Source organism: Andrena cerasifolii, chromosome 1, assembly GCF_050908995.1.
Source record: "Andrena cerasifolii isolate SP2316 chromosome 1, iyAndCera1_principal, whole genome shotgun sequence".
Classification (NCBI taxonomy): Eukaryota; Metazoa; Arthropoda; class Insecta; order Hymenoptera; family Andrenidae; genus Andrena; species Andrena cerasifolii.
This window is the reverse complement of record NC_135118.1, coordinates 18,067,638-18,088,805: the sequence shown is the minus strand read 5'-3', so window position 1 is coordinate 18,088,805 and position 21,168 is coordinate 18,067,638. Positions and strand designations below refer to the sequence as shown.

General features: G+C 43.2%; 1 protein-coding gene across 4 annotated transcripts in view; it reads right to left on the bottom strand.

The window, feature by feature from the left end:
• LOC143368551 (uncharacterized) overlaps positions 1 to 20,894 on the bottom strand; it is a 165,625-nt gene extending 144,731 nt beyond the window's left edge. The window contains exons 1-2 of one of the 4 annotated variants that reach the window (XM_076811406.1): positions 13,283 to 13,417; positions 9,331 to 9,506 (exon numbers count right to left, since the gene is read on the bottom strand). The gene's annotated coding sequence lies outside the window, so the exon portion shown is untranslated. Of the gene's footprint in view, positions 1 to 9,330; positions 9,528 to 13,125; positions 13,258 to 13,282; positions 13,418 to 20,782 lie in introns of those variants that run through there. The other 3 variants (XM_076811398.1, XM_076811388.1, XM_076811415.1) reach the window with 3 other exon arrangements.
• Positions 20,895 to 21,168: the final 274 nt, after the last annotated feature.

The following is a 21,168-nucleotide window of genomic DNA, read 5'->3' as shown; positions in this document are numbered from 1 at the left end:
TAAGGACTCTGTGCAAACATATTTCACCCCCTTTCCATTTCCACCCCCTTGGGGGTTGATTAGGGCAAAATCCTGAAATTGGGTTTTAGGCATTTGTGTGGGTGATCCTTGTGAGTAAGAACCAAATTGATATCTAATCGGGCCTAAGAGATATTAGGAAGTCCGAGAAAATACATATTATTCCTTTTCACCCCCTTGGGGATGGAATTTCCATAAATCCTTCCTTAGTGAGTGCCTACGTCATGAAAACAATGTACCTTCCAAATTTCACGTTCCTAGATTAAAAGGTTTGAACTGGGCATTGAAGAGTCAGTCAGTCAGTCAGGACTTCTTTTATATATATATATATAGATAGATTGTTGTATTGTTCTTTTTACTTATGTAATCATTGACCGCGTTCCTTCTTCTTCTTTTCTGTAAGATTGGTAACTTTTCTCTCATACAATAAATAACTAAAAATACACGTGGTGACCCGATTTTCGTAACGGCCGAGAACGCGCTCTGTTTCCTTCGCGAGGGCTACGATGCTCGTACGCGCGCGTCGCTTAACTCGCGCATCTAGGATAACGAACGTTGCAAAATCCTATGCGGATACCTCGAGTGCGCAATTTTTCCACCGCCTCGCGGCTGCCACAGACGCATTCGCCGTTTCGAACAAAAGGAGCACGTGCGCCCCGTCGATGGGCATTAGAAAGCATTAGCGTTAAGCATCGGGACAGTTAAGTCCGCGTAATTGGGCCTCGGAACCATGCCTCGGCGATATCACTTCGCGACCGAGCCAAGGAACACGCGAAACAAAAGATAACGTTTTGCAGACTCGTACACTTTTCCGGGACGCTCTATTTCTAAGCGAGATGTCTCAGCTCTTATCGGTCGGCTGGCTTCGGAGTTGCTCGTAAACCCGCGGATGATGGTTAGTCTATAAAAATGGTTTAAAGTAGATGTCTCTACAGTTGTCGGTTAATTGAAGATATTTATGAGACCCGCTTGGGTGCGCTTGTGTTTCCGTGACTGGATCAAGTATGTAAAAACTATGTTTGCGCGGAGGTGTTTTTTTTTCCAGGCAGATCTCGAATGCAGTCACTCATTATTCACTGGTTTGGTTCACTGGTTTCATTGTGGATTGCAGCGTGTTCATTAGCAGATCTGCATTTGCCAAATTAATTATGTTTTTAATGAATCTTGCAGTCGGCGGTTGGTTTTATGAATGCTTCTGAAACGACCGTCTTTTTCAGCATGTATAATTATTTCTGATCAAGCTTTCAATGCGTGCTCATCCAACGTTGATTTTCATGTAATATTCAGTGGAATAATTACAACGTGCAACGGATTGTAAATGTAGAATTACAATGGCGGTAAATAAGAAAGAAAAAATAAAATGTATCGAACACAACAGTAATCGATAGTAAACGCGGTTTCATTCTTTTCATGGGAGATACCATCGAGTTAATATTTCACTTGAATAATAAAAACAATTAATAATGACGCCCTCACTCTGCAAAATACTGCGTTATTTTATTGCCAATGCAAGTCTCCGCCGGTTTCATACGCATCAAGTATTAATAAAATACTGTGATTTTTACTGTATACGCTCCGAGCCGAATGTTTGCGCAATTTATTTATACAAGACCGACTCTTTCCCGCGTACCTATATTGCGATCAAATAAAATATCCCTCTCAAAGTTACCATTTCCCTGATCCGCGAAAGCAAACATTTAAATACCGCCCACGTAAATATGAAACTCCCCCCTTCGGTAGTTCGAAAACTGCATTAGAAAATCCACCGGGAAAAAGGCATTGAACCGAAATGCTTATTAAAAAAAATAAAAAAAATCAAAAGCACCTGTCCAGAGCAAACACAACCCATATCATAGATTCCACCAATTAATTATTCACGTCCATTCCAAACGCGAGCACGCGTGAATTTAACCCCGCACACCGTATTAGACCCTCTTTATGCATAATTCGCGTGTAAACGTTGAAACTGCGCGATAAACGAGGAATTATGTTACATTAGCCCAATAGAAGCGAGTAACAAAATTCTCGCGTTTAATCCCGCTCGCTACCCTCTCCCTTAACGAGCAACAACGTAAAGCAATCACGCGTTGGGACGTTCGTAATCGAATCGATAGAAAGCGGACGGCTGACGGACGTTTATTCGGCTGCGTCGTTTCTCGTCGGGACATCGACCGCGCGAAATGACACGTATTTACAGGGCGGAACGTGACGGAAAAAATTATACCGTCCCAGCGACACGGACACGAGCAAAAAGGGATGGCGGGGGAGCTTCGTTGTCCGGCATTAGAAAGCATTAGCGATTGAATATACCGCGGGGTTCGCTCGTAACGCAGGCGCAATTAAACGCTGCTAGCTGCGTGTACCGCGACAGACCCACGGACGTATGCAGACGGGGCACACGACGATTGCAGAGCAATTACTTGCCTGCGCTCGTTGTTTCCGCGATCAGTGCATCGTTTCCCAGGGAACGACACTTCCGACGAAATTTTTACCGCTGCCCACTGGGCGCGCGCCTGAATTTTTTAGCGGCGGAGGTTGCTGGCTTCGCTGCCGAGTCCGGTGACCACTGGATCGAGTAATCAATGGAAATCTATTCTGAAGTGTTCTTTTTTTTTTAGGAATCTATGATGCAAAGTGTGATTTACGCTGGGTGAATTTGGAATGAGGATAAGGTTGGGGTATTCTGTGGTCGGCGGTGGTGTGATCGATGTTTCTTATGTTTTGCGGCTGGTGGATTTGCTTTCCAAGGTGTGGACGTAGAGTTTAGTCAGAGTTCAGAATTGTTGGATTTGTGAACTGTCACTGATGACGTCTTTGCGTTTATCACTTTTTAGTGGCAAACTGTGAAGAAATCTTTTGCTTGTGACCTCCGGTTATGGTTACCGGTGGAACGGAGGAAGGCATTGTCAGGGGCCTAACTGTTGAATGAGTTATAGCCCGGCTGTTTGGGTAACAAACTTTTTTATTTCGATTAGTTCTTGCTTATAATTTTTGCCCAACGATGGAACGGTTCGGTTCGGCTGCTTGGTGCAGCAGTCCGGTACCCCGGCGGTGCCGATTTCTCTCTCCCCGAGACAGAGTTGGGCATTATTCGACTAAATTGTTCTTCGACTAATTTTCGACTAAAAATTTCGAATACAGTGAAGCTATTCGGGAATAACGAATAAATTTTTAGTCGACTAAATTTGTATTCGACTAAATTTTTAGTCGTTATTCGTTCCTCGTTATTTGTTATTCGAAGGACCGCCGTGGCGACTAAGCGTCGCGAATAAGTATCTTCGGCTCGAGTAGGTACACTCGAAAAGTTTTCCCCTTATCTCATGATACCCCCCTCGGCCCGGCCGGAGGCATAGGGCCTCGGGGCCCGAGCCGGAGCGACTCGGGTTCTGACCCCTGCTTATTCGGGTTGGTTAGTCGCCACGGCGGTCCTTCGAATAACGAATAACGACTAAAAATTTAGTGTAATACAAATTTAGTCGAATAAAAATTTAGTGGAATTCAAATTTAGTGGAATACAAATTTAGTGGAATAAAAATTTAGTCGAATAAAAATTGATTCGTTATTCTCGAATAACTTCACTTTATTCGAAATTTTTATTCGAATTCATTCTATACAATTACAGAAAAGAAATTACTTTAGAGAATCTAAATAGTGTAAAAATTGATTGGACTGACACAATCTCACACCACATTCGGAGAAGGTAAGTCTAATAATTCTGTGAATGCACGAATATCTACTAGAAATACCTAATTAATGATGTACTTAACGAATGAAATCGATTTAAATATTTTTCGTAATGAAAATAGTGTTTTCCTTTTAGCAGTATGCGTGTTCTCCAATACCGCCTACGGGAGAACAATGGTTTCGATGCTTGTTACAGTTGGGGTCATGAAATGTGCGGAGCAACCGAAATAAACTTTATTTGTCCAATATGTACATGCGAACGTAAAAAATAAAATATCTTAAAAATTCTATTTCTATATTTTTGTAATAAAAATAATATCAAAGATCGATACAAAAACATTTATAGAGCAAGAAGTAATAAAAACACATGTGAAAATGATTTTAAAAACTCATATACACATGAATTAATCAATATTTCTCGAGTAGGCGATATTAGGTACAATTTTTTCAGGACCGGATTTTTGCATGTCTTATGTTTTTTAATTCCTAATTCAAAATTTTTAGACTTCAACGATTCTAACTTATGCTTCATGAAAGATTAATAATTCCTTCTTACTTTCAAACGAATTTCATTAAAAAATATCAATTATTATTCAATTGACAGCGATTTAACTTTTGCTAAGCGATATTAGGTACGGTCACCCCAGATATACTAATTTTTACGCGGTAATCTTATGACTAGCTGAGCTGCAATTTCGCGCTCGCGTGTGGTGGGGAAACAAAGTCGGCGTAAAAGTTCATCGCTAAAAGACTCTCCATTAATCTTTATTTCTGTAAATTCTCGGCTAGCCGGCGATTCTTTCGGATAGGTACTCTGTCTTAATAACAAATTGTCTTGCATTTAAGCCACGGAGTTTTTAAAGACCAATGCAAGGCTCAATACGAGGATTCTTGATTACATGCTTGAAGAATTAGAAATAAATGAATCAATATCTACCTGGCGTCCTACTACTTCTGCCAAATTAAATCTCTTAGAGTGGATGCAGCATTTGTAGCCACTTTAAGGTATTGTACCAGTTTTAGCCACTTCTTAAAAAATATAATATTTTTCCGTGTAAGCAATAAATGTAACCTCATATTTCTGACGGTATACTAAACAAAATATTGAAAAATAATGATCCCCAAGCAATTAAAAAATGAGACAATTAAGCACATGGCCAAAAACAGTGCAATGGCCACAAACGGCACATCTACCCTACTTTTTCAGTCTAAAGTAGAACTCTCGATTTTAAATTCAAGCGCAGTCAGCTTCAATGTCCCCGATTTATTCTGCAATATTCTGTGCCCCGTGGAAACTAAATTTCCTCGTCATACTCAATTTCAATAGGCAGACACGAAGCCGCAGGATTAACAGAGCATTTCTGATCGACGGCTGTCAGTGAAACCACATTTTCGATTTGAAAGAAAAATATTCGATTTGCGTCGATGATCAGCGTTGGTTCTGTGTCGATAATTGAAGAACGCTGAACACCGGTCGGTGTGCTCGAAATAAAATTTTCGCCATTTCGATGAAAAAAAAAAAACAGCCGGTGATTGCGTCCGCCATCCAGGACAAATTACGAAAGAAACGTACGTTCTGTAAATGGTTAGTAACGGCAAACAATCGGAATTGGAATTCAGCTTATTGCACGAATATAGGAATGATTGATGGAATACGCGCGAAACGCAAGCTTTTTCCCCAAATTCACCATCTACAATGGCGATGGTGCATCGCGTTCGGACTCGATTTATTGGACCGTGACTATATTCCCTTAACTTCGTTTAGACCTGATTGAGCGAAAATGGGAATGGTTGCAGAGACAACGAAGCGCCAGTTTGGCCGTGCAATTAACTTGAAGTTAACTCTATTTCAGCTGGAGGCTGTTTAAATTCGCTGTAACCGCGATGAAGCTGAGGCCAAGACGTCTGAACTCGAAAGTTCGTTTCTCCGAGTGTCCAGAGGGCAATTTGCACCCGCCGTATAATCGCGGTACGATGCTCGCGCCGAGGGTGAACCATCGAGGTGGATTGTTGCTCAAGATTTGCGCGTTGGAGAACATTAACGTCCATCATCCAACGTTCCTGTTTGAATCTACCACAAAGGAGCACCAGCTCCTTCAGCTTAGAATGTTTAAAAGTAAGATAATTCTTAAGAATAAACTCTTAACCCTAATCAGGATTACGAGCTGGAGTCTAAGAGCTAACTATATTCCTCAAATATTAAGTCTCTACACTTTCACTCTCTCCAAACATCTCACGATAGCCCTCATAGAAAAACATCGGACGATGCTCAAAGTCTGCAGGCATGACGTCACAGAGGCTTCCCCACCTGCTTTCACTGCTCGAGGGTTCTTAATCATAATACGGCATGGTAAATCCCAAAGATTCGCGATGAAAGTACCTCTTAAAGATCTCAAGCTCTAAGAAACGTCGAATGGGACATCGAGAGCCTTCGTTCAGTGATCGTTTAACTTTCCCCGAAGCCGCGGTTCAAAGTCGAATCGAAAAGCTGAATCTTGGAGGGGGGGGCTTGCACCCCGGCGCAATTTCCGCCGATAATCGTGGCACATTTGCGCGTTACTGTGTGCCCGATAACATTAACGAGGTTGTCGCAGGTTCACGCACGTCGTGCCTAAGTAAATTGGCGGGCAAACGTTCGGCAAGCCCAGGCAAACCGGCCAATTCGATTGCGTGGCACGTAGCGAGGAGTTCGCGGGGGAGGGGCGCGGAATCGATAATCGAGTCGGGGTAGCAGCGGTCCCCGTGCACCTCGCTCGTGATTTTTCTTCGACCCCGACCATCGCCAGCCCCATCCGCGCTGCCCTTCGATCGCTTGGGTAACTTTTAAGTCATGAATGCGAAATCACCTTTTAGGAGCTACCAGAAACGCGGATACCATGAAGATGGGACGTTTCGCGTGACACCCGCGGAAGAAAGTTCGAAATTGATATTTTTCGTTTGCGTATATAGATTCCGAGGTATCGTTACACTAAGTAGTCTCCTCGTGTGCATCGACATACTTGGGAATTGGTTGGTGCTACTTAGTTTAGATGTTGAATAAAGTCTCAAAAGGATTGGGCCCGTGTAATTGATTTTGTAACTCGAATTTTGATAGGGAAGTTCGCATATATGGATTCTGGGGTATCGTTACCAGTTACAGTAACAAGGAGAGGACACCATGTGATAGATATCGATTTTAATGAGCCTTGGCACGATGGATCTATGTTGAAAATAATTAAATAGGTGTCCGAGCGTTTCTGCCAATGGGCCTTGATAATAGAGATGTTTACATGTAAATTATTAAAAATTTCATAATGGCCGAGGGGTTTTAGTGGGTAAAAATCCCACACTACCCCGGCGCCCCTGGGCGATTCTCCTCTGAAGGAGTCGGGGTGCCTGTTGAAAATTCCCCCAAGTTAAAAAAAAAATAATACATAATTTATAAATTTTCTTTTAACGTGGAGATATCATCAAAAGACACCCCGACGCCTCCAGAAGGGAATTCCCCGCGGGCGCCAGGGTAGTGTGGAATTTTTACGCTGATTTCGGGAATTTTCGCGATTCTCGACCTTATTCTGCGATCTTTAAACGTTTGTAGCTCGGAGCAACGTTAACCGATTTTGATGAAATTTTGGGCACGTATACAACTTACTGCAATCTACAAACGTTTTTTTTTTAATTTTCATTACAAGCTCACAAAAAAAAAGTTTAAAAATCGACCTTTACTATTCTTTTCGCTATTCCAACCAAATACATTTGTTTTCAAAACGACGAAACGCGTCAGTTAGCAAACTAATCCTTCTAGCTTCTCAAAAAAACTCAAGTTGTTTGGACCAATTCTAAAAAAGTTATGCGATTTTAAAGAGTGTCCGAATATTAATGCGAGTCACTGTACGTATACGTACCGATGCGAATTCGCAACGACGCCGCAATCGCTCGTCTGAATTGACCCTTGCTGCGTTAGATAATGAATTTAGGTAGGGGCAGCCGCAATTTTCGGTAGCGTAAGAACGATTGGGGTGGATGGGGAACGATGTTCGTTAGACAAAGGTTCATTAGCGGATGCTTTTTTGGAGAGGTAGCAAAGCTAGTTGAACAATGATGAATTCACGAACGATCCTCGTCCACGCAGCACCACCTAAACGACTGTGGATCCCAACCAACGGTCAGAAATTTTCATATTATTCCAAGATTAAACTGAGATGAAATCATACCCGAGGTACAGTGGTTCGTGACGAACGTGAACGGAATCTGGTACGCCCACACTTCAGGGAAGCTCGTGTTAATCCCATTAGGGGTTGTTTTTACTCAAATACCGAGCAAAGAGAAAAATATCAGGCGGCGGAGGGTGGGAAGGAACAATGGAGGTATGTGAAACGCGGCGGACAACAGGGAATAACAGGGCTTGAGGAGTTAAATTGCGCATGTGATCGCGAGGAGGGAAAGAGTTGGCGAGATCACATCGACCCATTTCCTTTCTTTCTCGCCCTTTTGTTCGCGGCGGGGACTCGCATACCAGTCACACGGCCGCGCGGCACGTGTGCGGCCACACGGGAACACGGGGTCACGTAGGATAGGAGAGGTTCTATTAGCCACACAGCTACGTATCCACACATTCCTGCGGTTTCAGCAACATAACCGGATTACAACGGTTGCATAGGTGAATTAGCAGGCAAACGTTCGGTAAATTCGTTCGTTGGTCTGGCTTCGATATATCCGTGGTGTCCGATGGCCACTTTAGTCGCTCCCGAGAAATACTAACATGGAAATTTATCACTCTCGCCTGATCGCGGGCGGGTGAGAATTTTGGGACACAGCGCTGAACTTGGAATCTGCACGACCGCTTCAAGTATAATAAATAGTTCGCGGACTATAATGATACTAGTTTTACTACTCGGCTTCGCCAGAAATTTGGCTTCTGATTTTATAACAATAAATCTGTTTTATTTTTTTTGTGAAAATAGTCACACTTATCTGGATTAACTGGGCATAATGAGCCGGGACACATCTCGTGACCCCAGAGTTTACGGTTCGAAATTTTGTAGGCGACAGTATGGTGATTTCACGTGAAAGAATAAGTCGAAAATATAATTATGTAGAATAAAATTGTTTAATATCGCGCTCCGTTTTTGAGAATATTGACCTCAGGGTGTTTAACCGACTTCGCGTGCGCCGTAGTACCGTTTTAGAAGCCCGAGGGTCGCTGAAGTGCGAACAATTTTATTCTAGAGTTTTGACGTATTTTTCACCCTGTATAATGCGAAGAATAAAAGTGAACCTACAGTCGCTATTAATTTCCATAAGAAGTAACATTTAGCTCCACCTTCCCCAACCCTGGCAAGAAAGTAAGTACATATGAGACGCGAGTAGTCCCCCAATTATTTAATTAAATAATTCCTCAGCCCTCGTCATCGTCTAGACTCAGAATAATATTTCGACCAGTCTATTCATTACTTTTGTGAATTATCGACTGCATCATTTACCACTGACCGCCGCGGCGTTGGTGAAATTGATAGACGCTAAATGGAGCGTCGACGGAGCAAGAAGTTGCCGCTCGGAAAACTACAGCAGCAACTCCCGTGCCCGCCGTGCATCAAAAGTTTCGAGGGGGCGAGGAACCATTAAACTTTATCTCGCTGCTTGACTCACCGTTTCTTCGAGTTGGCTGAAGGAATTTCTCCCGGTGCTCTTCCCTTCTCCCTTAGCTGGCCCGCCGGCGCAGCCCGTGACACATGAGACTGTTTCGCACCTGCGCCACCGCGAACCGTCACTTAACAATCCACGGTGCACTTCTTTCGGCCGGGAAGCACTCGCGCGCAATGACACTGGAACGAATCGACGGCGGTCTGAACGAAAACCGAGGTCGTGAACGAGATTATGTTTACTGGTGGGGAAGTTCGACGCTTTGTGGTTGGAAATCGACTGACTCGAACCACCGCGGATATTTCCGGATGGGTAATGCAACGATTCAAATCAACGCCGGTAATCGGTACTTCGAGATCGAGAATCGGATGATGGTTGATTCTCGTCTTTATTATAAACGCAGTTTTAATCTCCGCAAGAAGATTCTGCAGAGATGGAAGATTCGTTCGATGTTCCTGAATTAGAGGTCCAATTATTTTTAATCTTTTTTAATCATGAGGGGGTTTCCATCGTCGACGATAATGTGAGGGAAGGAATATTCAGAGTGGACAGATGTGAAAGACGAAAAGTATAATTGCCACTTAAAGAGAAAAATAGTGGAAATGAAGTCTTCAAGAGAGAAGAAGACTTACAAATTACTCATTCAAAGGGACTATCGAGACGCAACGTTTGAAAGGTGGAAAAGAAGCTTCGGTAGAAGACGCGACATGACCAATTAGCCGTGTAGATTCTACATAGCTGAGCGGGTGGTAGTACTCCGCGAACAAGAATCGAAAGAATCCAACAGTTGGGCACTGTGCAACGGGGGAGTAGGTAATCGTGCAAGGATTGTCTTGTGACGCGCGAAACGAATTCCCGGCGAAGATTTCCGCGAATTTAACTGTCGCGTGGAAATTGATTCTCAAGCGAAGGAGCATTCCCGGTATCAAGAGGGAAACTAAGTTCCTTCATCTTACGTAGCCTTCCGCCCCTGTCACGCATAGAGGCTGCATCGAGCGAAAGCTTGCGTAACATCGCACGGCTAAAAAGCAGGAACTGGCAAACTTGCCGATTTTTGCTGGCCGAGATCTTAACGCGAAAACTGGTGGCGGTGCTCGCGAAGTGGAAACGAAGAAAGTCGTGAGCTTTCGGTAAGACGGTTATTGCGCAACCCTTTATCGATTTACTGAGCCAAGAAGCAAAGGATTCCAAGATCTTTTTCAAAAATTTTGCGACTGTAATATCTTTAAATTGTGCTGAAGAGTTTCCGGGTATAATACGCGAAATGTAATCGAATAAAGCGTGAAAAACGCGCGGGGACAATTGCGCGGGAGTCGCGAGGCAGTAATTGATGTAAATAGAGTTTATTAGCGAGAGGTAGACAGCCCGCGGAAATTCGAATTGCGTTATGGTGCGTATCAAGTGTGTAAATGCATAGTAAGTAGTTAGGTGATGAGGAAGCTGTTTCGATATTGATACTTCGAGCATGCGAATGTTAGGTTAGTTCTGTTACTATTGTACAGGATGATTCATAAGTGCATGTCAGTACTTCACGAAGTACATCTACAGGCTAATATTAGTAAAAACGCCATATGCACATGTCGATGCACAAATATTTTATGTCCACTTTTAGCGTTTTCGAGAAAAATATATCCAGGGACTGGAGAAAAATATTATTTTTGGTAAATTTATGAAATAGATTCTAACTATGATTTTTATACAGCATAAAGAAAGAGTAAAGAGCTATCTGTGCACATAAAAAATTCAAATTTCACAAGAAGTGGGCATACAATATTTGCGCACTAAGCTATCGATACGTTGATATGACGTTTTTACTTATATCAGTGTGTATAATTACACCCCTAAGTATTAACATGCATTTATGAATCATCTCTGTTAGTAAGGCTGTACCTACATATCATCAAGTTTATGTCATAGGTAGCACTTGCTTAGCAAATAAAGAATTTGGCATGGAAGCTGTTTAACTGATTAAGGGGGGGGATTTTCGTCTAATACCCCCAAAAGTAACTGGTATTTAAGAATTTTTTTGGAAAAAACTGTTGGTTATATTGGATTAAACTCTTTTGGGATATAAGAAGGCATCTTTGAACTTGCAGAAAATATTTTTTTTATATCGATCCTTCTTATTATTTATTAATTATTGTGAAATCTTATCCACCTCTTCGATGATGTAACTCCTGTTGGCGGGATGTGTAGCACCTATCGCAGTCATCTGATTGCAAAAATAATAGAAGTTCCTTAAAGTTAGATAGTTTACGCTGGGATTGGTTTACTTTAAAGGCAAAAAATGAAAAACTGAATGAGTTGTAGCGTTTGAAAGAAAAAGTAAGTTTTTCCGTAGACAAGTTTTTCATATTATTCTTTATATCGACGAAAATAGTATTATAAATAAAAATTGAAATTGAAATTTTATGTCCAGTCCCAGCGTAAATTATTTAACTTTACGAAAATTTTCTTCTTTTTGCAATCAGTTGACTGTGGCAGGTGTTACGCTTGACGCCAACATCGTCGAAGAGATTTGACAATAATCAATAAATAATAAGAAGGATCGACATAAAAAAAATATTATCTGAAAGTTTAAAGACGCCTCCTTATATCCCCCAAAAAATTAATGCAATATTAACAATGGGTTTTTCAAAAAAAAAATCATAAATTTCGGTGACTGTTAGACGAAAATCCCCCTTAATGAAACTTACAAGAAGAAACAAGGCGGTTCTAATGAACACAAATTCGTGAGAAAAAAAACGTTTTCGTGATACCCAATTTCGCGTAAATTGCTTCGTCTATGCGATATGATTAATCGCGCATTCTAGTCCAATACAAACGCGAATTGCAAGGCCCAAGTAATGCACTATATAACTTCTAAACACAATTAATACCCAAATATTTGAAGTGCGAGGGGCGAAGGATAATCAATTGCCGTAGCAGCGATCGACAAACATTGACTAAAGTCAAGTGTCCGTAATGCTGTGAGATCCTTGGATCTCGACAGCAGATTATGTATCAACAAACCGCGCTCCCGTGAATTTACGAAACACCGTCAACTTCCAGCGACCGTTTACACCAACGGGCTGCCTGTTCGCGGGGGAATCACGGTCGAGCGATTAGCGATGATAGCCAGTAAACGGGCCCTAATTCCTCGGCGCAGCCTGTAAACCGATCGATCATCTGGAACCAATCAGATCCCACGTAACCGGTGCTTGACCAAACAAATTATTTCCTCCCGATTAGAGCGGCGCGGCATCATCCCGCAGATCTGATTCAATCGAATCGTTCGATTAAATTACACGGGAATCGCCGACCGCGCCCGAGGTTTTCGAGCGATTTCCTTCGCGACCGTGCCGAGGCCGGCCGCAACGACAAAAGCGCGCTCGCGGGTCGCTGATGCGACGTCACGGAATCGTCGGGGGAGAGTTATGCCTCGTTTAACGTCGAACGAGCCGGCTATTAGCCCTACAATGGTCCCCATCAGTTGACCGTAACTGTCGTCGTTAACGGCGCGCGTCTTTCTTTTCCCGTTAATCGTGGCCCGTTAAAAGTTCACGGGGAGCGATTAACAGCGGCGACGGAAAACAAGCTTCACTTTCTTCGCTCGCTTTCGATACCGTGTTTCTCGTCCCGTTCGACGACCCCTTTAACCGTATCCGGCACAGCTGATAATTGCTCGGGGTGTACTGTATTTCCCCTTGATTACATCAATTTACAACCTTACTCTCCCGGACCAACCGAATGTATTTTCCAAAGGGACCCTTATTTTCCACCGTTCCCATCGATACCGTTCAGGATTCCCGTTCGACGAACCTGTCTTCTAGAATTCCACCGCGCACATTCTCATCGGGAGGGTGCGTCTTCCTGCCCAGGCCTCCGATCCGTCGACGAGCCGAGGCGCGAGGCAACACTAGGCGGCGCAGAGGACGGGATCGAATCGGATCGACGGCGATCAACGTGAATCCTCTACCTTCGGGATCCCCTGCGTCATGGGCGCCGGAATTTCCGTCCTCGGGACCAGGCAGCGTGCTCGAGAGCGCACGTGACACTGAGTGGCACGCGAACAAACCGGCGATCGTTTCCTGAAGAGCGCCCAGGCTCCAGATGGAGGTCTACCGAGACACTGACGACCACTCTCGCTACGAGGACATTCCCCGATTCTCAGGTGAGCCGGCGAGAGAGAGAGAAAGAGAGAGAGGCACGGAGACAGAGAAAGAGAAAGAAAGGATTGCCGTTCCCGATCTCGCCTTCTCCTCTTCCTCGGTCGCGCCTTCCACCTCTGCCCCTCTTTCTCCGCCGTTCGACGCTGTCCGTCTCCTGCTCGAGCCAGCTTTTCACGATTTTCTCCTTTAACCCCCTCCCGCCCACCTCCGCCACCCTGCCGCGGTTCCACATGGGAGAGACACTCTCGGGGAGGGAGACAGTGAGAGGTTCCGTGAATGATTCCGCGGGGGCTTGGCTCCACGCTTTGGTGCACGTATGCGCATGGGAGATCGGTAGCGGAGAATAATTAGTGCCGTGGCCATAAAGACCCAAGCAATTGACAAAATTCCTTTCTAACGATGAGCCTGGACGTAGCAGGCGCTTGGGTACCTCTTCGAGGTTCCTAGTCTGAAGCTTTGCTGGTGGCTCAGCACAGCTCCAGTTAGAGAATACGTGGAACGACGATTGGTTGCTTCTCGTTTTGTAGATGAATAAATCTGCAGGTGAAGTTGGAAGTCGTGAACATATTGCGCGATGGATTTCTTGGTGGTTCTTGCTTTGGGATTGCGAAAAGAACAGCGCTAAGGTGATCGTAGTTCTATCGGCGGTTCTGGCGGTTAGGTGTGTTTCCTAATCACTCGTGATTTTGCATTAATCGCGGCCAATTGAGATACATCTGACGCGGAAGGCGGAATAGTCGGCTGTGACAAGTAGCTTGGTTGCGCAAGATTGTTTGCGTTTAATTAATCGCACGCTGCGTAACAGAAGAAACACGGGATACGACCTTTGCCATTATTTTTGCTTGCGCAACTCCAAATTGCCGAAGGGAGTCGACTTCTTTTTCCTTTCGAGGCAGCCACATTCCTGGCGCGAGATGACCTGGAATTCCCGTACCTTCACTGGGATCTGCCTCGTGGCATTAAGTTGCACAGCCTAGATTCGTAATGGAATCTTCTTTGAGAGCTCGGCGTGAACCAATGATGATCGCGAAACCGTTCGTAAAAAATATCGTGGGTTTCTAAAAGGAGAGTGTAAATACTCGTCCTCCGCGCTCGATTTCTCGGTCCACTTTGCGGAACCATGAATTAAGCGGGTCCTTAATTATCACTTAATTCGGAGAAATTTATTCCACGACTTTCGGGTGGGAATTTCAATGTTAAAACTTTTATACAGGTCAACAGTGGTGTTTGTGAATTAATACAGTTCCATATCCTGCATCTGAAAATGAGAGACAGTGTCTCCATAATTATCATGTTCCCAGATTCATTGCGAGAATTTAAATCAGTTAACTTTGAATTTCTGTTCAGTTCAACTGGCATCTCGGATGTCAACATCTATTCATTTATGTACGTCACTCTAAGTCTCAGTTTGTATTAGTGAGATACTCCCGTTAAAATAATAAAAACAATAATATGCGTGCAAATTTTTGGACACCACTGTCGAAATAGCCTCCACATTTAAAATTCGCAGCACGGTGGCAGATTATCCCGATAAAAGGAGCTAGCTTCGATTAAATAAACGGTCCAGTCGAGTGGATCAAAAAGTTCAAACTGGTTTCACTTTCAAGAGATCAAGATCACTCGGACTCGCTTTCTTCGAGCCCACTTGCGCGTACTCGGGGCGTGCACATGGCTGGATACGTCTCGCAAAAGTTCAATTACTATCCGAGCATCGCTTCATTATGAGCTGCCTCCTGCCCTCTGTGTCCACGCGCGTAGTTCTAAACTGCAAATTACAAAGCAACCGCAACAATTAACGGAACGGGACAACTACAGGAGTAGTTACACTGCCAAGCCTATTAGCTTGACATTGTACCTGCGGCCCACCTGGCAGCTATTCTCTCTCAGTGCACAGTACGGGCTCTACGCCTTACATTACCATTAACTTTCTGAATGATTACGTAGTATTCCTGTTCTAAAATCAAATAAGAAGAGAGACATATCGAGAGATGTCGATCCTACTCACCAGATGTTTTCAAAGGAACCATTCGCTCCCACTAATGCACGAACAATTATTTATTTATTTATTTTATTTCCCGTCTTTATTTCGCCAATTTTAATACGAAGTATGGTGAAAAGGCGAGGCCGAGCTAACAAGGGAAGATCCCGAACCCGGAAATTAAAAAAATCAGAAATTTTGTGAGTATGTAGAGGATTTCCTCTTGATTATAACACAATTTTTGTTTGCTGCGCAAATTCACTCTAAGGGGACGAAATTAACCCCTGAAAATTCGGCTATTTTCCAATTTTATTTTGTAACTCGCGATCTGTAAGAGATAGAAAAAAAGTTTCGAAAAACTTACAGTTTTTATAGTTCGCGAGTTATAACACAAAATCGGAAAGTAGCCGGAATTTAAGGAGTCAATTTCAACCCCTTAGTGTGAGTTTGGGCAACAAACAGAAATTGCGTTGTAATCAGGAAGAAACCCCTACATATCCAGAAAGTCTCAGAATTTTTTGAATTTCCGGGTTCGGGATCTTTCCTCGTAAGTGTCGGGGCATAGCACGAGAAACAAAGAAAAAACTAAGCTAAAACTTAACTATAAACTAAAACCAAACGCCTCCAAATTTGATCTGGCAGGCAAATAGTTGTTCGTGGAACACTGAGCCTTCGTCATTGCTTGCCAGAGCTTTCACTAACACTTCAACTTGATATTTGCTGACGTAACGAAGGGAGAGGTGTGGAAAGTAAAATTTGCAGACGCATGCTAATCTTGGAAAAGCATTGACTCGCAGAGAGGCGCAAGAAAAGACAGGGTAAGCAAGAAGAGCCAAGTGGAATCAAGACGAGTGCAAAAGAACCAGCAAGGGACAAGTACCGTCTACCGAGCTCGGCGAAACTGAAGACGCCGCTCGAGGCAAAATGACGAAGCGACAAAACTAACTGTTAATTCGCAGCTCGTTCATGTGTTTCGTACTCCCGAGTACCTAATTCAAGCTTCAGCGAACAGCGGCGAAGAAATTAGGATCGATTTTCAAGCAACGGGGGGGGCTAAAATCGTTCGCCATTACTCTGCAAGATTCGACGGAGCACTCGCCGCTGGCGCGGAGGAGCATTTAAATAACACTCCCCCGAAGTTTTATCGGGTGACGGGTTAGTAGGCTGGCGAGACACTCGGGCGGGAAGTTCAGTAAAGCGACGGTAATCGAGAACGGAGGGTAGTCGATGTTAACACCCTCTCCGCGAATTTACCATCGGCTATGTCTCGAATAATAAGAGTGGGCAGCGGCCGACTTCGGAAATCAATAAACAGCGACGGTCCCGGGGAACTTTTAGATTGTCACGGGAAGCGACGCGAGCAGATTAAACAATTGAAAAACTGATTTCCAATCGGATGGCCCTCCACAGTTAACCAATCCCGACCAGCCGTCCACGGGCAAAATACGTCCCTTTTTCATTTCGCGTTCGCGGACCTTTTTCCACGTGACAACTTTTTTCCGCTTTTTTCCCCAACCCGCCCGCTATTTTTTTTTTTTTTTTTTTTTTTGTTCAACATAGAGCGCGACGCGAAATGGATAAAGTGGTTAGATAAAATTCACCGTTTTGTCGCATGTTTTTACAGGACGGACCGGTGTTTTGTTATCGTGCCAGCACATCGATGCCCGCGACACGTCATTTCATTAAAAACGGTGATTTTATTCGGCACTCTCTTCGGCGACGAGAATGATACGTAGGGAACGGTGTCATCTGTCGAGTAATTTTAAAGTTTCGTCGATCAGACCGAAGGGGGTTGGAGTTACGGAAAGATGGACCTTCTCCCGACGGCTGTCGTCGAAGTTCGCTTACAGAGGAAATTACAGAGGAATTATCGGTATTCCAGTGAAGCTCAGTGCTTCACCCTCGTCGCAGAAGTACAGTTGTTCTTCATTTTCACCCCGCTGTCTACGAAGCCAGTAAATAGAAGCAAGTTAAAGATTGACGAGGAAGCGGTAGAACGATTTCTCTTGTCTACGCCATACCTTCGACTCCCCTCTATTTTTTTTTTACATTCTCAAATGCGTTTTCTAAGAGGGAAGAGGGTTGCGCAAGGCCGAAGAAACGAGCGGTAAATGGTTTTCCATGGACGTTCCTCGCGGACGAGGGAAAAAACTAATGGAACCAGGTCGCGAGTCGTGTGGAGGCGAAAAGAATTTCAAAACGCGATGCGTCAGAGCTGGGTGACACGTAATAGACGCAAAAGAAATGGAGCTGCACGAGGGGACCAATGGTGGAAACCCAGGGCAAAGAGAATTCATAGCCTCGCGAGAAATGTCCTATTACCGTTTTTTTCTCTTGCCGCGGACTTCTCAATCATCGCCTTGACTGTTCATTAACCCTTTGTGCCGCGGCGCCAGCGACATATGTAGGACTTTTAATCTTTTTTTCCTTCTCCTCCTCTCGCCATCCTACTCCATTGTTGGGCACGGCCTGCCCCGTTACCTCTGCCCCCTAGAAAATAACCCGGGCTTTGTGCGGCTGACGTCCCTGCAATTTTTCAGCCACGTTCCCCCGCCTGCTCTTCCAATGACAAATAAGGCATCGCGAACGTAATAAAGATGCAAGATACCGAATGTTTAAAATGCCGCGGAGGAATCGTTCGTTGCCAGACAAGGGGCGAGGAAGGATTCTCGGAAACGAGATGCATAGATGGTGGCGCGAGGACGAGCGGGGTTGATGACACTGGTGATTCTGTGGACGCAGATAAGTCGAGATTGTGGAGAGGGTTTCGTTCAACAAAGTTTGTTTTCGATAAGGGGAATTTGAGGAACTCCCTGGTTTGAGATTGATTAAGATTCGATTCCACCGCTTCTGCTTCGTTAAATGTAAATTGTATTTAAAGAGTGTATTGATCTCTACTCGTGGGGTAAGGTTGCCACCTTTCCGAGGGGGGGTGTAAGAACAGAATTATTTGTAAAGCGCGCCAAGCGACACGGCGTTCGCCGTGGGGCGTCTGGCCGAAAACAGAGGACCAGGCCGCAGCCTGCTCGTAAAATAAAGTAGTTGTTGCTAACCAGTCGAACGAACGACGCGTCTGTCTTGTTATTAACAACTTGGCTTACAACATCGAGTGAGACTCGTGGTATCTCGATAGGGCCAAACGTAAACACCAAGGGTCAGGCTCGTGGTTAGTACATACTACGACTCAACTTTTCGCCGATGTCTTTTCATCTCAGTTATTCCTAGCCGCATACACGTGTATTTACTTTGTTGCAACTGCGTAACGGGGCTAACAAGGGAAGATCCCGAAACCGAAAATTCAAAAAATTCTGAAACTTTCAGAATATGTAGGGGATTTCCTCCTGATTACAACGCATTTTTTGTTTGCTGCCCAAATTCACTCGAAGGGGGTGAAATTCACCCCTGAAAAATCGGCTATTTTACGTTCTTCCGTTATAACTCGCGAACTGTTAGAGATGGAAGAAAAGTTTCGCGACAAAAGTTACTTCTTTTAATTAGATATATCATTTGATAAAAAAAATTATTTTACAGTTCACGAGTTATGACGCAAAATCGAAAAATAATCGGATTTTCAGTGGTCAATTACACCCCCTTAGAGTGAATTTGGGCAGCAAACAAAAATTGCGTTGTAATTAGCAGGAAATTCCCTACATATTCACAAAGTTTCAGAGTTCTTTTGAATTTCCGGCTTCGGGATCTTCCCTCGTAAGACGTGTGCGATTGACAACTTCGGACGCTGAGCCGGACCGTGAAATGGCTCGACGCGTGGCTCACCGCTGGTGCTGATTTGGTGCCGGCTGTCGGAATTTAAACGGTAAGCCGAGGGGTTAACCTTTCCCGATTCCCTCACAGGGGATATAGTATTTTTGTGGAATCTTGAAATAAATATACTATTTATTTATGTTTTATTATTAACCCTTCGTGGTAACACGGGGTGTATTGTACTCCAAGAATAATTTTCGAGTTAAAATATTGCGTCTTTACGACTTCCAAAGTGGATTTAACGCAAGAAAAAAAATATAAAAAAAATTAAAAAATCACTTTTTTCCCACAACCGTGGAAAATCGCTCATTTTCAACTACAAATTTTATCGTATCAAAATTTACATTTCTAGAAAAAGACTATTAGACCATGATTGTATAAGTAGGGGAGGCCGGGGCTAAAAGTTCCGATTTCGACAAAACATAAAAAATGACTGGAAAATAATGTAGTTATTCTCTTCACTATTGACTAATTTCTTGTTAAATTTATTATATCTTCTGATTTTAAGCTTGTGTTTAATATATTGTAATAGGTTTCCCATAGAAAGTAATTTATTTGTGGCTGATCGAAGCGGAACTTCTTACCCCTATATGGGGCAAGTTGTTTTCGCATTGGGGTAAGTTGTTACTATGATATAAGAGTTGCCTTTTAATGAAATATTTCATTTTCTAATGAAATAAAGCAGAATTTTATTAATAATGGTTATTTATGAAGGTTCGGACCAACAAAAATGTATTATCTTTAAAAGAAAACCAAAAGCGACAGTTTTTATTTATCTTTACGCATAACTTCGATCGAAGTCGTGTCCCTTTCCGCCTTTCATTCATATGTTCGCATCTTAAAGCACAGCGGAAACAATTTATACATTTGCGGCAGGTCTGTGAAGATAGCACCCCCAAATTCGAATTTTTGGAAAAACTCAACGGCATTCGTTTGTCCATTGTTTGCCTATAAAAATATTTTTTTGCCCACCCTCCAAACAAAAGTTATGAACAAAATAAAAAATTTGTCTTCATCACCCATCATGAATGCATTTCAATTTTTTAATAGAAGGATACGAATGTACCCGACCTGGCCACGTTTGCTCACTCTCAGATTTCATTTGCCCACCCTCCAGAATTTAAATGAAAAATAGAAACCGCGAAAAAATGGGTATAGATGAAGCGATCGCGTTAAAGTTCGATTATTCTCGAAAATATTATCAAAATCGTTCTTTCAACGGTGCAGTTCGTTAGTTTAGATGTAGAAGAGATTTGCCCATGCATTAATTTCGTATGCCCACCCTCCAGAATCGAATTATTAATAAAGATAGTCAAGAAGTGCGGTACCCGTTGAGACGACCAAGTATAAGTTCGATTTTTAATTAATTAAACGATGAAATCGTTTGTTTAACAATGCATATCGTTTGTCCAGATGTAGAAGAGATTTGCCCATGCATTAATTTCGTATGCCCACCCTCCAGAATCGAATTATTAATAAAGATAGCCAAGAAGTGCGGTGCCCGTTGAACCGAATAATTTTCTGTTCGTTTTTTTCCGAATGAATTATCAAAATCGATTGTTCTTACCGTAAAGGTTAAAGGTGTTTGGTGACATGCTCTCCAAAATATGTTGCACACACTTCTTTCTCACTTTATTCGAACGACACTTCAAAAATTATTCACAGAAAAAGATATAACCTCACTTGTATATATGGTATGAGGTACTATCCACCATTTTGAATTATCTTTGCCCACAAGTGACGTCACTTTTGACCGTTATTTTTGCTTCACTATGACTCGTGGCTTCATATAGAGCAGGCCGTGTCTATACGTATATATGGTCTAAGTGCATTTTTCACTAATTACCGCAATGATATCGCACAACGGAAAATAATATAATCTCACAGTTACTTCACGAACCGTAAATGAATGCACGATCTTGCAAGAGTTGTGTACGAACTCTGTAGACCGAC